The 18,515-nt window shown below is 42.2% G+C and overlaps 1 long non-coding RNA gene across 1 annotated transcript; it reads left to right on the forward strand.

Annotated features, from left to right (window-relative positions):
- The first annotated feature begins 13,043 nt into the window (after positions 1-13,043).
- LOC120407856 lies at positions 13,044-15,519 on the forward strand. Its single transcript, XR_005600287.1, has 2 exons — positions 13,044-13,159; positions 14,692-15,519. It is a non-coding gene; the product is annotated as an uncharacterized LOC120407856 (long non-coding RNA).
- Positions 15,520-18,515: the final 2,996 nt, after the last annotated feature.

Genomic DNA, 18,515 nt, shown 5'->3' on the forward strand with positions numbered 1-18,515 from the left:
TATCAGGGTTGTGGCTGCATGAAGGTTTGTGGATTTTTAAGCAATGTGCTCTCACCTTGCTCCTTAAGATATCCCTTTGCCAGAGGAGGTGCCTGTCCTGTCGTACCCCTGCTGGCTGAGTGTGGTGCTACTGGTGCTCTGCCTCAATTTCCCCTCACCAGGGTTTGTCTATCGCTCACATGACTCAGCCCTCTGGCTGGGTCACTCTCAGCAATTCCTCCTTTGGGGTAACAAAAGATCAAGCAAAAGGCCACACAAACAAGAATTCTACACTGCTTGGGCTCCTCTTCAGCCCACCTTCCAGACGCAGTTCCTAGTCCCTTCTGGGTTACCTTTAAATCATTCTGACTCTGGGATAGAGCCCTGCCTCTCAGACTCCTTCCCTGGACTTCCCTTCTTAGTCTGAGCTACCTTTCAGTCTTCCTTGCTCTGGGATTGAGACAGACTTCCAGGCTGTTTCCCTTGGAGTTCTTCCAGACCCTGCTTCAGTGCTTTCCACAGGAGTCAAAAGTGAATTTCTCAGGTCTTCTAGGAAGCCCAGGTGTTTCATGATGTCACTTGACCCCAGTTAGTCCAGCCCCCTTAGGCTGAGACACAGCTAATTATGTCATAGGTGGGACTGAACAGGGCTGCCTAGCTCAGGCCTCCCAGCCCTTAAAAGGGTAGGCCACCCTTTCACACCTTGATATGACAATATACACATTTCTAATATACTATTATGAGTTGGATTAAACCACTACGCTGGTGGGTGTAACAACCACCTTTCTTTCAGGGTAAGGATAAAAAGCAACTGAGCTCCTTCATGGAGCCAGACATTTGAAACAATAGGAGACACCATCCTAAACACAGGCATCAGGGTTTGAATGGAAACTGAATCATGTGGCCCAAAAGGGTTTTCCTGGGAACTAACAAAGCAAATGCAGGGGCTGAGACATTGCTTGATAGAACTGTGTGCATGTGCGAGAGAGAGACACACACACACACACACACACACACACACACACACACACACACACACACACACACACACACACACACACACACACCACAAAAACAGAAACCGAGAAGGCAGAAGAAAACCAAGGAGACAGTCAGAACAAACACTGAGTGTGGGCCTGAGAAAAAGCCTTGAGAGATTTTTGGGTACAGTACTAGCTGAAAAGAGGCTTGGAACTGTGAGCAAAGAAACTCTCTTCTGTTTGATTCCTACTGTGTTCAGGGAAACAGGATTTTGATATAATCCTGTTTATTTACACAGAAGTACTTGACTCCATAATCACGCTCTCCTCCTAAAGAAAAGCATCTGCAGGACCACAATTTTTGGCCGACCACTCCAGTCCACCAGTCCAAAAGGGGTAAACAATACTAGTAATTGGAGAATGAAGAAGTATCCCAAACTTCAAAATGCCAGACTCTAGTTTTATCAAGAGATGATGGTAAGAAAGACACTTGCATGTTGCTAGTCACAATATGAAATAAATGCATCCTGTCTGGGTCTGCTTCTTTTAATTAAACTTAAAATATAAACCTCTAACAAACTTTACAAATGCATATCCTAAAAATTAACATCACTTACTGCTGCCTCTGAGCATCTAGATTTGTTTGATCTACAAATCTCTCTCACATCGCTGGACTAATAAACCTGTACATTTGAAGAGATGTTTCTGCAGTACTGAAAGAAAAAATCATTTAAGATATTTAGGGTCTACTCTGGTGGTCGTTAAACAAGCAAAACTCACATAGAAGTCAACAGGGATACACTGGTAGTTCAGAGTGTGCTTAAGTGCTTTCCTAGATCAAGGGCTCAGCATTTTGAAGCAAACCAAGCTACATCCAAGAGCATGGAGCAGCCCATCCTCACTATAGAACAGTTGCCAATAAATGCATGTTCTAAACCAGTGGTTCTCAAAGCTGGTCTGCCACTTGTTCAGTGAAAGCCCCTGGTGAGCCGGGCTAGTTTGTTTACCTGTTGCATCCGCAGGTTTGGCTGATTGCAGCTCCCACTGGCCGCGGTTCGCCGCTCCAGGCCAATGGGTGCTGTGGGAAGGGTGGCCAGCATGTCCCTCGATCTGCGCTGCTTCCCACAGCCCCCATTGGCCTGGAGCAGCAAACCGCTGCCAGTGGGAGCCGTGATCAGCCGAACCTGCGGATGCGGCATGTAAACAAACTGGCCCAGCCCGCCAGGGGCTTTCCCTGAACAAGCGGCAGACCAACTTTGAGAACCACTGTCCTAAACCACCTTCCCATAGGAAAAAATATGCATATAAATACAGTTAGTTAAGCTGCAAGACGACTGCACAAAGCTGTTTCAAAGGAACTATGAACGCTGCACTTGCCCAGGTGGAAGAAGAAATCAATTGCCTTATCTCCTCCCTGCCTCCTGCTGGCTGGGCATAGTCATTATTGTTTTATTAGCAAAGAGTGAAGCTGAATGCAGGTTAATTTGAAAAAAGTGGAATTTTATTAAACCCCATGCACTGCTCTGTCCATGTGGCTACATGTCGTTTCCAGCATAGTAAATCCCTGTGTTCCCTGTTTTCCTTGTCTCCCATCAATAACAGTCCATCCAGGGAACATAGGCGCTCTGCCTCCAGTTCCACTGATTATGACACAGTTATGACTTTTCAAAACAGTCACGGGGAGTTAGACACATCTCCCATTAGCTTCAGTGGATGATGCATCTAAATCTCTTAGATTGCTTCACAAGGGTCAACCAGTTTCACTGTGAGTATGCGAGCCTTTTCTATAAGTGAGCATGGGGGTAGGACACACGGTAGGGAGAAGCATTCTTATGCTTTCCCTTCCTTTGTTTGCTCATCCACAGAGCTGACCCTAAGTCAGAATCAAATAATACATATTATATATACATACACACAAGTGTAGCAGAATTTTGTAACTAAAAAAATTAAATAGCTATTGAAATAAGCACTATTGCTTGAGACACATTGTTTCACTATATCAGAGAGATCCAGTTACAATAATGACTACAAACACTATAAACATTATTTTACTTGGGAAGCACTTCTCATTTGTTACATTAGTTGCAATGGCGGGATTTATAATCCCTCAACAGCCAAATAACGGGTTTTTTTCTATTGTTAGAGAGCCAACAAACGTACCTGTGCATCTTTGCCAATAATTTGCACTGTAAACTCTTTGGGGAAAGGATCATCTTTTTGGTCTGTGTTTGTTCTGCACCTAGTACAATGGGGTTCTGGTCCATGACTGGAGCTCCTAGACACTAACACAATACAAATAATAAACAAATAACTACTCAAGGAAGAGAACATGTTGGAGACTAAAACCTTTTTTTTTTTATTGTAACAAATAATCACAAAAGTTCCCATTCTTCATTACACAGACAAGGCCCCAAATTTAACTGAATGCTGCTATACAGTTCCAATGTGTTTACACTCTGTGCCAGTGCTTTTTCTCACATGGAGTGCAGCTCTAGAAAATGAATATTTTCCTAACAAGCCCCACTGTTTTTTTAAATACTCCTAAATTTGAGCAGGAAGAACATCTGCTAATGTCTTACCTAATCATTTACGTACACCATTAATTCCTTGATCTAAATTCTGCAAAATAATGTCATACATTACTCAGGAAAACAACAAAATAATCCCAAGAATAATACTGATACATTTGAGTTTTGTTATAATGATGTAATTGAATAGGTATACATTATCTATCCAGTTTTTACCATAAAGTGACACTTTCCTTGAAAATGCAAAAGGCCATTAAAAAAAAAAGATGGCAGGATCTGAAGGCACACAAAGTTTTTGACTCAGAGCTGAAAGGCTGTTGAAATCAGCCTGTTTTAAAGTCACTACTGCATCAGTGAAAGGGCACATGTTTTGTCAATTCACAAATGCAAAAAAATAAAATAAAATAAATAAAATAAATTCCCCAGGCAGTACATACATTGTTGTACTATCTGAAGATCCATGAAAAACTGGTGGATGCTTTTCATAATGCATTTCAAGCTGGGTTGGCCACCTAGAAGGTGTTGTATGGTTTAAGTTACATGGTGTTTCTTTCATCATCTCTGAATGGATGAACCTACATGTGCTCTGGAAGATCTGAACAGTTATCCCTTTATTGTTCATTGGGAGAAACTGCATTTAATTTGCTCTCTGTGAGAGCTGGTAATAAAAAGTCAGAAAACCTTCCATCCCTCTGCGTGAACAGTGCTCAGTTTTTCCTGGGTCTGTCAATTTCTGGGAAAGAGTGGCTTACTATCTTTCATATGTTTTGTTTCCCCCAATAAGGGTGCACTGTTGTACTTATTTCTCCTGATATTCTTTTTTTAATAAGTGTTTTTATACTGGCCTCCACAGTAGCTGAGGCCTAGTCTACAATAAAAAGTTAGGATGATGTAAGTTGCCTTCCTTCAATCAAGTTGTGCATGGATACTCATACTGGATATGAGTCATATTGGATATGAGTCAACAGTGTGCCCTTGTTGCCAAGAAGGCTAACGGCATTTTGGGCTGTATTCATAGGGGCATTGCCAGCAGATCGAGGGACGTGATCATTCCCCTCTATTCAACATTGGTGAGGCCTCATCTGGAGTACTGTGTCCAGTTTTGGACTCCAAACTACAAGAAGAATATGGAAAAATTGGAAAGAGTCAAGCGAAGGGCAACAAAAATGATTAGGGGGCTGGAGCACATGACTTATGAGGAGAGGCTGAGGGAACTGGGATTGTTTAGTCTGCAGAAGAGAAGAATGAGGGGGGATTTGATAGCTGCTTGCAACTACCTGAAAGGGGGTTCCAAAGAGGATGGATCTGGACTGTTCTTAGTAGTAGCAGATGACAGAACAAGAAGTAATGGTCTCAAGTTGCAGTGGGGGACGTTTAGGTTGGATATTAGGAAAAACTTTTTCACTAGGAGGGTGGTGAAGCACTGGAATGGGTTACCTAGGAAGATGGTGGAATCTCCTTCCTTAGAGGTTTTTAAGGTCAGGCTTGACAAAGCCCTGGCTGGGGTGATTTAGTTGGGAATTGGTCCTGCTTTGAGCAGGGGGTTGGACTAGATGACCTCCTGAGGTCCCTTCCAACCCTGATATTCTATGATTATATGATTCTATGTGTCTACACAAATTTGTCTCCAGTCAACATAAGTGCCCTGTTATGGCAATGCAGTAACACCACTTTCCTGAATGGCAGAGTTGCAGTGGACCTACTGAGGTTGACGCACTGCACGCATAGACCACATGTGATCTATGTGGGCCCTAGCAGTCCTCCGGCAGTTGTCCCAAAGAGCCCAAACACAAATTGTGACCACTCTGCTCACAATTGCCCATGGAGAACAGAAGCATCCCCTTCCCCACTTTAAAAGTCACACATTTTTTAAATGTCTTTTCCTGATTGCCCAGCTTGGTGAGCACACCTAGCAGCTCTCCTTTGTTGTGTGCAACTGGCCATGCCAGCTATGTGCTCTGGACACCCTCTGCCTGGAATAGGAGGAAAAGGAAGAAGAGGACTTGGGAGGACATGTTCAGTGAGTTCCTGCCAGCCAGTGCTGCATCAGACCACAAACAGAGGGCTGACACCAGGGAGAAAGAAAGTGCAGGCTTTGGAGTCCCAGTAGGAAAAGGAGAAGGTGATGCATCAGGACACAATGGGACTTCTCAGGCAGCAACCACAACAGGTTCAACAATCATGGGCTCACCTCCCTTTGAAGTCAACAGAGAACTCCATTTTAGCATCTCCTTACACCAGCCCACCATTCCACACGGTAGCAGGGGCCATATCCCTACTCCTACCATTCAATGCGAGGGGATAACCACAGCTTTGGTTAAACTGACTGGTGAGAGACAGTTAGCTATATATGCAGCCAAAATGGACTGAAGTAGACACGGATATTATGTCGCCTGGTAAATTTGTCCTGTTAATTTATTTATTTTCCAAGTTATTGTATTTGCTTTTTAATTGCACATACTTTGCACTGGTCTTGGTATGCAGTAAATTTCTATTTTTTGGAAGTTAAACTCTATTGGGCATTTTGAGTAGCACTAGGCATTCTGCAGCCTATTACTTGTTATTGGCCACAGAAATCATAGGATTAGTCGAAAACATGGTGTAATAATTATAAATGTACAACAAGCATGAGGGAGGGAGGGATAGCTCAGTAGTTTGAGCATTGGCCTGCTAAACCTAGGGTTGTGAGTTCAATTCTTGAGGGGGCCACTTAGGGATCTGGGGCAAAAATCAGTACTTGGTCCCGCTAGTGAAGGCAGGGGGCTGGACTCAATGACCTTTCAAGGTCCTTTCCAGTTCTAGGAGATTGGTATATCTCCAATTATACAAAAAAAAAGCATGATATGATTCATAGGTGCATTAACACACAGTGTCATTCATAAATGCACACCAAACATTACACAGTTCCTGAGAGCCCCCAAAACATCAGGGCCAGGTAAAACACAGTTCACTACACAGCATTATTCTAGCTGACTGCTAAAGTGCTCTTTCAAGGCCTCCCTTATAGAGCTCTTCTAATGACCTCTGTGTCTGGCTGTTCAAACTCACCAGACAGCTGTTCCACCTTCTCTCTCCACCCCGGCACCAACTTTCCCTCCTTTACCTCACACATATGGAGGATGCAGTAGGCAGCTATAACCAATGGGATTTTTCTCACTAAGACCCAATCCACTGAAAACACCACCAGCATCCCATCACCAAAAGCACATTCAACTGTCATTCTGCTGTGCATCTGCTGAGTCAGTAGATGAATCTTTCCCTGGCACCATCAAAGTGGCCAGTGTACAGCTTCATAAGCCAGGGGAGCCCGGGGAAAGCTTGGTCCCCCAGGATCACTACTTGTATTTCAATATCACCAGTGGTAATCCACCAGTCAGGAAAGAAGGTCTCTGCTTGCAGCATTTTGTACAGTTCTGTGTTCTTAAAGATGGGAGCACCCTGCACTTTCCCTGACCAACCCACAGCGATTTCAGTGAAGCATCCCCAGTGCCCAACAACATTTGCATAATCAGAGGAAAAAGTAGCACTTTCTGCTCATGTACTCTGTGGCCAGATAAGCTGGTGCCAAAATAGGGATACAAATGCAGTTTATCGCCCCACCACAGTTTGGGAATCCCACTGCTACAAATCCATCCGCACATTGCCAAGAATCACAGTTCTGCATAGCAGGAGATGATTAATGGCCCTTTACACTTGCATGACAACAGCCCCCAGTGTGGATTTTCCAACTTCAAAATGATTCCCCACTGACCAGTAGCAATTGGGCATTGCAAGCTTCCAGAATGTGATCACCACTCGCTTCTCAACTGTCAGTGCAGTTCTCATTCTGGTGCCCAAGCACTGGAGGGCTGGGGAGAGTTCAGCACACAGATCCAGGAATGTGATCTTGATCATCTGAAAGTTCTGCAACCATTGCTTGTTATCCTATGACCTCATAGGTTGTGATCCCACCAGTCTGTGCTTGTTTCTCAGACCCCAAAGAGACGCTCTACCCCCTCTAGCTGCTCCAGGAATGTCACCAACAACCTTGAATTGGTTTTCCACTAGGTTCCCCAGCAAACTGTCCTCCAAGAAATCTTCATGTCCCCTGTTGCTGTGGATTTTCCTGCAGCTCAGCAGATACCAGAGGATCATGTGCCCTATGTTTGAAACATTCATAACAATAATGCAGAGCTGTGCAGGCTCTATACTTCTGTCAGAGATGGCAGACAGCAAGAAGTGCTATGCAAAATTTAAAATAAAAAGGCATGAAAAATGAGGGGATATGGATGGCATTAAGGGATGAAGAAAGTTACATGATGGGAACTTGACCCCTTGCTCTCAGTGACTTGTTTTTGCCCCACCATGCATTGCCAAAATTTCCCAAAATACAGTGCACTGGAGGATGGTGAGTGGCACAATAGGATCCCTACAAATGCTGCACCCTGCTATGCAAGGACTCCTGGTGAATATGCACGCAATGCTGACAAAAGAGGTCAAGTATGTATGCGCAAAAGCAATATACTAACAGAGGCAAGTTTATGCCGACATAACTTGGGTTGACCAAACTTTGTAGTGTAGACATGGTCTGAGTACCTTCCAATAATATGTTAAGCAACATAACAAGCATTTACCATGGATGGTTCATTCTCTCTCTGACCTTGCCTCGGAGGAAGAATTGTATGTTCAGCGGAGTGTTTTGCTTGGGTAGGTATACAAGTGTACATGCTACTGCATGTTTATATTAGAGAAGGCAAGTTGAAGATCTGCTCCTTACCCCTGAAGTAGACAGTGATGAGGTTTGTGATGGCTCCAAGGTCCCGTGGGAGTTCATTCCAGTGTCTTGGACCAGTGCCTGAGAAAGCTCTCTGTCCTTCACTGAATAGCTTCACCCTTTTAGTAGAAAGTTCCACTCTGCCTGATGAGCAAAAATGACAACCTCCGTCTTCATCATGAAGCTTTAAGTAATCTTTTAGATATGCTGGGCGCAGGTTATTGAGTGCCATGAACCAGTGTAGACAACAGAGGACAGGTAAAACATGCTGGCAGTAGCCTGTGTTTCTGAAGAGATGTGCTGTAGTATTTTGTATTGATATATCCCAGAGAGAGATCTAATGTTTGTATGTGTGTAAGCAGAGGTCTGTATTCCTGGGAATTTATACATTCTGGAGTACTTGAGATTTTTTACAACTCAATCTTTAATTTTATAAGAGATTCCCTTGCAAAAGATCAGAGTTCTGTTGTAGCATTACACACAAGCTAAATATCTATTCTTCATGGGTGAACTTACTCACACTCAGATGTTTGGCCTAAATGTTTGTTAGCAGAATTTTATCTCACTCTTCCTAGGTATGATTTGTGGAGCATCCTCTTAATTTGAGACTCAAGTTTATCCTACCCTTCAATTCACAGGGATTCTATACAGTATCAATTGAGTTTTAGGTGCGGAGAGACTCCCCCCCCCCACCCCTCAGATGATTATTACTAAAGATAGGTCCACCAGATAGAATTGTAGGCTAGATAAGCTCAGTGGGAGAGGTAGTCAAGGTAGCAGATAAGATTCATATACCCAGATAGGTTTTTTTTTTATCTGAGTCAAACTGAGTAAACAAATCACAAATAGCCATTTGGTTTCTGGACCAGGAGAGGTCCAACTATATAGCATATGTGTTAAATTCCTTTATGCAAGAGGAGAATAAAAGTCATTCTTCTGTGAGTCAGGTCGATTTTAGTTTTACAAATACAAAGAGGTAGTTCAATACAGAGGGTGACCTTTGTTAAAAGGAAAAAATCATCAATACCTGGTATTCACTAACCAGCAGGTGTCTTGATGCTGGCTCTTAAATGAAGCAAGAATCCTATTGTTATTTCCTCTTGCTTTAATGATGAAGTTTTACTTTCAAGTTTATGTTTAGTCTCAGGCAATGAATGTTCAGTCCCTCCCTGGTACTTGATTCTAAGTCACTTCTTTTAGGTCCCTTGTCCTACCATGAGGCAACGTTTACTGCTGACAGACGGAGAGTCTTCAAGTTTAGTCTTCTAAGTGCAGAAACCTGGAGAGAATGAATGACATGGGCCTTAAGAGCAACAAGATTGATTTAGAATTTACAGGCATCTGGCTCCTCTTGACTCTGAAGGCCTTGTTGCATCCATCCTTATTCAATTTGATATGATATTCTAGGAGGGAGAGAGCCAGACATTGCCACTCTTGGAATTGTTTAGTCTATACCAACTTTTATTTTTCTGGCATGGGACTACAGCAAATCAACCTGACAGGAAATGTGTAGACTACATCATTCTACCCAGGCACTGATAACAATGACTAGTTTATTGTTGACCAACAGTATTCTCTATCTATGGTAAGCCCACTGTCTAAGTATCTTAACACCCCAACTGGCATAAGGAATTATCATCATCCTCATTTTACAGGTGGGGAACTGAAGCACGGAGAGAGAAAAAGATTTGTCCAAGGTCACACCGAAAGCCCATGGTAGTTCAGGGAACTGACCCCAAGACATCAGAGCCCCTGGCGATCCCCCTTGCTCCTGGGAAATTTTTCTTTTCACTAGTGATAAATCATTAAAATCCATTTATTCATGTTTGAATATTGTTGATATCATAGCAGAATTTTTGGAAGCCTTCCTAATCCATCGCTAGCTTCAAGCACTCAGCAGCTGATCTCCCAGAGATCTGTCACATGCCATCTTTCTGTCTTCTCATTGGTTGGGAGATGGATAGATGGTCCTGTTATCACCTACCACCATTACTTCCTTGGGGTTATTTCCATCTCTATATCTGATGTGGCTAAAGTACATACATTCGCACCTGTTTCCACTGGTGATGGGCAAGCCTACAGACTGTTGGAGGCCCAGTTTTGATAAACACCCAGAAGTGTGGATGTTTATCTGAAGCACATCCAAACTGTTAGAACCATTTGAGTCAGCAATATTGGGTAGGGAACTTCACCAGAACTTTCTCTGCATGATAAATATGAAAATATTTTTAGGAAGTAAAGTTGTGCTTTAGTAAAGTAAAGTTTCTAGCACCAGAAAGTAGGTTGTGGCACAACTATAAAAATATTTTAAAGCGGGGCTGCCCGGGGGGGGGCAAGTGGGGCAATTTGCCCCAGGCCCCGGGCTCTGCAGGGGCCCCCCACGAGAGTTTTTCGGGGCCTCTGGAGCGAGGTTCTTCACTCACTCCGGGGGCCCTGGAGCTTTTTCCGCTCCGGGTCTTCGGCGGTAATTCGGCGGTGGGGGGGCCCCGCCGTGGGTCTTCAGGGCACTTCAGTGGTGGGTCCTGGAGTGGAAGGCCCCCCTGCCACCGAATTACCATCAAAGCAGGGGCCCGCCTGCCGCCAAAGACCCCAGGCCCCCTGAATCCTCTGGGCGGCCCTGTTTTAAAGATGTAGCTTACTGATTTTTTTCCAGAGTTTCATTAAAGGTTCAGTTTAAGCTAGGGGCAAAGATTCCACTGGTTCCTATTTTATCTAGACTGATGTCTGCCCTGACGGAGTTGCACATATATCCTTTTTTCTTAACATATCATGTTAACTGGTATCTTAATCTAAGATGTTAGCTCAAATCTCTCAGCCACCTAATGGCTCTCACATTTCTCCTGTAACATTAGCCCAACAGGGCCAGTATTAAAGAGTCTCGGGAACAGATATTTTTCAATTCTTTTACTGACACTCAGCCTGTATCCTCTTCATGGCTCACCTAGTTCTTCCTCCTTTTCGCTTTGATAACTACTACTCTTAAGAAAACTGAAGTGGTGCATGGCTGTATATTGGCTTGTCCTTGCTGAGGTTAGTTGCTGTATTCAACTCAAACCTTAGACAACTGGCTTCTTTCCCTGTAGGTTTCCCATAGAGGTACAAGCCAGTGAGCAATTGTCATGGAGTGCTGCTCTCCCATACATCCCCTTGTGGCTCTGCAGATGCATTGCACTCAGCATCCCCTCACGTTCTTTCAGTTACTTATCCAGACTCAGGTTGGTTCAAAATATGTACTGCCTTCGTGGAGTCTGATTGATTAAGGTTTTCCACAAAGTGTAACTTACTTCATTAGTTGCCCCAGGCCACCTCACCCTGTGTTCTTGTGAGAGTCTGCATCAGCACCTGCCCTTATTAACAAGACCCCCACAGCCCGATTTCTGGAGCTGGAGTTCTAATTCACATGGTCACTTTCTCATAACAGAAGTCCCCAGCTCTCCTCCTTGCAGCTGGATTGTAGTTTAACCAGCTTAGGGCCTTAGCCAGCTTCTTCCTCAGCTGGCCTCTTCTCCCTCCTGCCAGTTGATCTGCAGGCAACTTTCACCTGCTTGTATCTGGCCTGCTTTGAGGAAGGAGGCAGTATGAAAGCTGGTCCCTTTCTCCCAGCTCATCCCCAATTGGCTGGGTTAGTGGGGAGCCTTACCGCATTCATTCTACAAGGTTCCTGGCCCGAGGCCATTAAAGACACAGAGATGGAATTTCCTCCAAGCATCATTCATTCCCCAGACCATTTAAAAAAAAAATCAGTATCTCCTAAGCACGTGTCTGTGTCTGTGTCTTTCAAAATCTTGAAGGCCGCACTACATGGTGGGAGTAGGCTGACCACTAGGCACTACTACCCTTAAGGGGGAAGACTACCTCATCACAGCTCCATTCTGCACTGTCAGGGATGCAGGTGTATGCAAATTAAACTTCGTGATGTCTGACTGGAGACATAGGGGAATACAATTCTATTTCATAAGGTGTAGCTTAAATACATCCCTGAGGTGGAGATGCATAACCTTGTATTACCTCTCCCCACCACCCATTCACTTTTACAAGGCATTTCTAGAATTGGAGCAAGACTTAACAGTGCAGAACTCTAAGGATGCCCTGAACACTTCAGTGTTGCTGCATCAGTTAAGGCTGCTTCACTATGAGGCTGTGCAGTGACAGTGATTCAACTGTACTGCGGCAGCTCTAAAGTGCTTTAGCAGAGTTTTTTCTCCTGTTTCTTTAGGGCAAAAGGATAAATAAATGCAAATACTAACATCAACATGACATCAAGGTTGAAAAAAAATCAGCACACACATTCAGGAAATTTAAAAGATAACATTTCTACAACCTTGTTGCACATGTATTCTCTACTTCTTTTTCCCCTGTTAAAAATGTATATGCTAGCGTATTACTCTATGCTGTTAAATGTATATTATTAAATATATATGCTGTGTAGGTTAACCATGTCAGTCCAAGGATATTAAAAAGAGAGAAGGTGGGTGAGGTAATATCTTTTACAAGGACCAACTTCTGGTGGTGCAAGAGACCAGCTTAAATGGATAGTGTTTTGTTAGAATTTTTCCAATCAGCTCTACTTACTAGTCTCCCTTACCATATGTGCTCTGTTAAAATAATAATATGGAATCTTTCACTTCAGGATCTGAAAGTGCTTTACATAGAGTATTAACTCCATTTTACAGATGGGGAAAGAAGGGCTCAAGCAGCTAAAAGTGGTTTGCTCAAGGTTTCATGGCCAGTCAGTGAGATAAGGAACAGAACCCATTATATTATTACATCACCTTTTCCACTGCTACTGAATTCCAAAGTGTGCTTGCCACATGCAGAGGCATCTACATGCAGAATGGTATGAGATGCTGTGCAGGTTTACTGATCATACCACCAGCTGATTTATTTCTCTAATCCAGTAATGCTTCCCATGGTCTCTGGTATGTCTTTTGTTTTTCTTTTTTTAAAAGCAATTTCTTGGCAATCTTGACAGCTGCTTCTGCTTTGGCTGTAGCGTGGCAGGGATGTGACATGTTCAGGTTCTGCTGATATTACAAACTGTAAATTCCTGACAGACAAATTGAGTTACATTATCCGTAATTACAGTCTCTGGAATTCCACGCCAGGCAAAGCATTCAGTGAGAGAGGCGGCTGTTGTGTGTAAGGGATCTGCTTCCCAGTAACCCAAATAGTAATCAACCATCTCCAGGTTTCTTGACGGCCCACTGTAAACAAATAAATGCCTAATTTGCTCCAAGGTTTGTAGTCAGATATTCCATGCATCATGATCTCCTTTGTTGGCTAACGAGGAATTCATTGTAGACACTGCATTGGCATGCGATTGTGAAGCCCCCTACTTCATTGCTTGTGTACGCTCTACACAGCAAACCTTGTACAAACACACATCATCATCATCAACATAGTCAGCGTGTATGCTCTTAAACATACCAGGATTCATGTCTTCAAGTAGTGTGATGCTTCTAGCTTAATTGAGAATAGCCTTTGGGGATATTATTGCTTCACTATATTTCTAGTATTCACAAACATTAGCTCTTCTTTCTTGGTTGGGCACCTGTTTTGAGGGTTTTTCATTGGCAGAAACTGCTTATCTGTGACATAAAGGACACCTCTTTGGTTGATGTACTCCAGATTCTGACATAATTTCTTGGTATATACACTGAAGATGTCTTCTGAGTATCTCCGAAGTCATATTGGAAGCAATTTAAGATACAAATTTCTGTGGCCTAAGCTTGTCTGCATGTTTGTGATACCATCTCAGAAGTTCAAACTGGTACATGGAGAACAATGATTATGCTGTGTCACTATTGCAGCAGAGTTTTGTTCTCTTGTAGTAAATACCATGAAGCCAAGTGCTATACACTGGTAGTCTTATAGCGTTATTCCCAATATGCATTCATTAGCATCATACTGAATGGTCACAGGCTCCCTTACTTGATGTTATTTTATCACCTTGCAGTTTGGATTCCAACTATCACCTAGAAGTTTTGTCAGTCTGTGAAAGGGATTGGTGACTTTGAAAAGATAGGCCCTAACTGAGCAAATCCTTAAAGCCAGTACTTAAGCATGTGTTTAAGTGCTTTGTTTTGCTGAACAAGGATGGACTTAAGCACATGTTTAAATAATTTGTTGAACCAGGGCCATGGCAAGGATCTTGGACAGGTGTTCTTATTATGATTAACTATATCTTAAACACAATTTTGAACTTGGGACATCCAACTCTGTTTAAACCTTCCCAAAATCTGGTTATATTTGCAACTGCTGACCAATACCGGGTGAGATTTTCAAAAGCATGTAAGTGATTCAAAAGCGTCATTCCCATTGACTTTCAATGGGACATGTATTCCTAAATCACATAGATGCTGTTGCAAATCTCACATGCAGTGTATTATTTTACTCAGTTTGCTCTGTGTGTGTTTGTGTCTGTGTATCTATTGAGTATTTATATCCACAGATATACATATCTATTGAGCAATGCTGCCACTGTCTTGGCTGAGGATTGAAACATAGATCACCAGCAATAAAAACATGAGCTGCTACAGGTTGAGCTAAAGAGACAAGACTCTGTAAGCTGAGGGCTGCAGCAACTTGCATCCAGTGCAGATTGGCAAAGAGAGAGAGAGACCTGGAACACATGCTCACCAGTGGGTTACACTACAAGATCATCATGAACTACACTGACATTTTCAATGAATTGCCTGCATTCAGCTGCTAAGATATTGTCAGCAATACCTTTAATCTGAGTCCTTCGAGCACATCTCTTGCTCCAGAAAAGTCCCAACTGCAAGTACAGCCATGTATATGTAAAAAGAAGTTCAGAAGATAGCCATATAACTGTTTTCCTTAATCAAGTTTAACTCACCAAAAATCTTTGGCATCTAAATCTAAAAAGAGACTTTGGCTTTGTGATTCTTGCTAAAAATCTCTTCCTGGTATAGGAACAATTGAAACTTTGAGTTATGAAGGATCAAAATGTATGGGTTGTTTGCCTGGTTTCTTTAAACTAATTTAGTCTTTTGAGAGAAACTCTCTTTAAAAAGAATCCCATTCTACAAAATTGTAAATCCGTATTTCCAGGTCCTTCTTTAAAATGAACCTTTACTTTATTTGATTGTTGTACTAGCTTCACCTCAGAGTTGATTTCCAATTTATATTCTCTAGGCAGACTTCTGAAGCTTTTAAAAACAACCCCGTATTGATCCAATTATTTGTTTCTTTGTTAGAGGCATTTGGCTGGAACTGTCAATAGCATTGTACATTATATTGTTCACCATTTGCAAAAGTCTCAGCTTTTCTTTTGATTGGGCTAATAGCCAAGGTACCTGTGCAGTGCCAATTATGTTAAAATCAAATTTGTGAAGACTGCCCTCATAGGAGCATGCCCATGTGCATTTTCCCCTGAGAGTACACAGATGTGACTTTGTAGAATTTTAGCCTGGGGTTACCCTACAGCAGTGTTGTTTGATTTATCTCGTACAACATCGTAGTAATCCTTAAAGTCTGACAGACAGTAATTCTACCTGTGGTGTAGCTACTGGAGGTATAAACCAGTTCATAAAAATCTATTAATCTAAGCCCAGAAGGAAGCATTATGATTATCTAGTCAACCTCCTGCATAACACAGTCCAGAGAACCCCATCCAGTGATTTCTACATCAAACCCAGAAAAGTTCTGCATATCTTTTAGAAGATAGCGACTAGACCTAGACTGCAAGATGAGCGTCACGCCGTCTGGAGCGGCTCATGACCGTGACTGCCAGCCTCAGGGCAGACTGTCAAAAATCTGCATCCGATGCAGATTTTGAAGCGCATCCGATGAAGTAGGTATTCACCCATGAAAGCTCATGCTCCAATATGTCTGTTAGTCTATACGGTGCCACAGGACTCTTTGCTGCTTTTAAAAACAGGGCAGACACCCTAAAGTGGTAGTGGGTTCTATAATTAGATTTTATCAAACCAGTAACAAATGTGAACTCCTGGATTACTATACCAGTTTTACCAGGGTGTCACAGACAGTCCCCTTAGACTCTCCAGTCTATCTTGCCACCCAGACAAACCAAACTTAATAATAAATGTCACTTACACACACAAATATCACATCACAGTCAGGTTGCTTCCAGTCCCAAGAGACCAGTCACTTAACCCAGATCAATTGGTACGCTAGATCCACCTACACCAAAGACAATTCCTGTAGCCAATCCTGTAATAAACTATGTAAAAGGTTATTAACTAGGAAAAAGGAACAAGAAGAGAGTTATTTATAGGTTAAAAGCAGGCAAATGTATACACACCAATGAGTTACCATCTACATCCTAAGAGTGACTGTTGTAGTGATCTATCTGTTCAAAGTGTCTTTCTGGATAGACCCAGGAGGCAACCCCTGGGGATCTCTAGCTTCAGTTTAGAGTCTCTGGTCTTTCAGAGTTCAAACTGCCAAAAAAAAATGCAGTTTCTTCTTGTCAGGGATTTTTTAATCCCTTGCCCCCAGTGTTCAAGATGATGGAATGAGTTCATATGTGCATCTCTTCTTTGTGTGTGTGCGTGCACGTGAGAGAATAAACAAAATCTTTTGTCCTCTGATTTTCCACAATGGTTTTTTGGGTGTCGATGGGCCTTCTTTTGTTGGGCAGGAGGAGATACCTCCTGTGGCAAACTAGTATTTCACACTTGGTAATGATTCTCTCCTGACTGCGGGGGTTCACAGTTTCAGAGCAAACATTTAATATTACTTTACAACATAGGATGCAGATATTATAAGTGAGATTAATACATGCAGCAACGTATAAGCATTTCAGAAAGTCTAAACACATTCTTGTAAGACTAAAACCTATTTTGAGCAAAAATAGCATATAGGTGACTTGGTCTGGTCTCCAGCTACAGGGTTGTCAGTTTTTAGCTAATGCCTGCAGCCTGGGCAAGAGCTGGCATCAGGCCTGCCAGCATCACATTGAGAATCCACGACATCGCTAGCTCAAGTTGTTCCTATGGTTAATTACCCTCACGGGTAAAAATTTGAGCCTTATTTCTAATCGGAATTTTTCTATCTTCAGCTTCCAACCCTTGGATCTCATTTTGCCTTTTACTGCTAGATTGAAAAACTGTCTACTGTCATAAATCTCTTCTCCATCTATGTACTTCTAAACCGCGATCATCACCTTTTAACCTTCTCGTCAAAAAATCCAAGAGTTATGTTAGCCCCCTACCCCCTTAGCTCCCACACCAGCTGGGCGTTCATGTTCAGTTGTTACCTAGCATTACCCCAAGTCCTCTTCAGAGTCATTACTTTACCGGACACAGTCTCTATGTCATAAATGTGACCTACCTCTTTGTTACTAGATATGACATTGAATTTGGCTGTGTTAAAACACCTGTTGTTCAAATGAGCCCAGCGATCCAGGTCTGTCTGTATGAATGACTTGTCCCCAACATTATTTATCACTCCACCAAATTCTGTGTTATCTGCAAACTTTACCAGATCATTGACAAAGATATTCAATAACACCAAGCTGAGAATAGATTCCAATTAGGACCCCTCTAAAAACAAGCCCACTGGATGGAGATTCCTCATTGACAATTAATGTTTAGGATCAGTTAAGCAGTTTCTAATCTATTTAATATGGTCTATATTGATTTTGAATAGAGCTTTTTTTTAAGAAGTCAGAATGTCATCCGGGACTACATCTAATGCCTTACAGAAGTCTATTATGTCAACACAGTTACTGTTATCAAACTTGTGATTTCATGTATTGTTGTAATGCTTAGGATAATGCAGTAATGCCCCAGTCATAGACCTGCTCGACGCTGTACAAACAGAACAGAGAGACGATACCTACCCCAAAATTATGTTACCATCTTTTAATTCTTTACTGACTGTTTCCTATATCAGTGTTTCCAAGATTTTGCTTGGAATCAATATCAGGCTAACCATCTGATAGTTACCCAGGGCATCCCATTTACCCAGTTTGAAATATTGACACAATGTTATTTATTTTCTAGTCTTCTAGAATTTTCATATTGTTCCAAAATGTGTTAGAAGTCAGCATGAATGGTTCAAAGAGCTCCCTGCCAATTCTTTTCATGCTTTTGGATACAAGTTATCCAGTTCAGAAAACTGAAATGTTCAACTTTAATAGTTGCTCTTTAACATTCTCCCTAGTTACTAACTGAATAGGAAGTATTTCCTTATCAATGTAAGAAGAATATATCTGCTTTTTTCTAAATATAGAACAAACATTTACTGAACACTTCTGCTTTTCTGCATTATGATTGGTGATTTTAC

The sequence above is a fragment of the Mauremys reevesii genome, linkage group 1 (assembly GCF_016161935.1).
Source record: "Mauremys reevesii isolate NIE-2019 linkage group 1, ASM1616193v1, whole genome shotgun sequence".
Lineage (NCBI taxonomy): Eukaryota > Metazoa > Chordata > Testudines > Geoemydidae > Mauremys > Mauremys reevesii.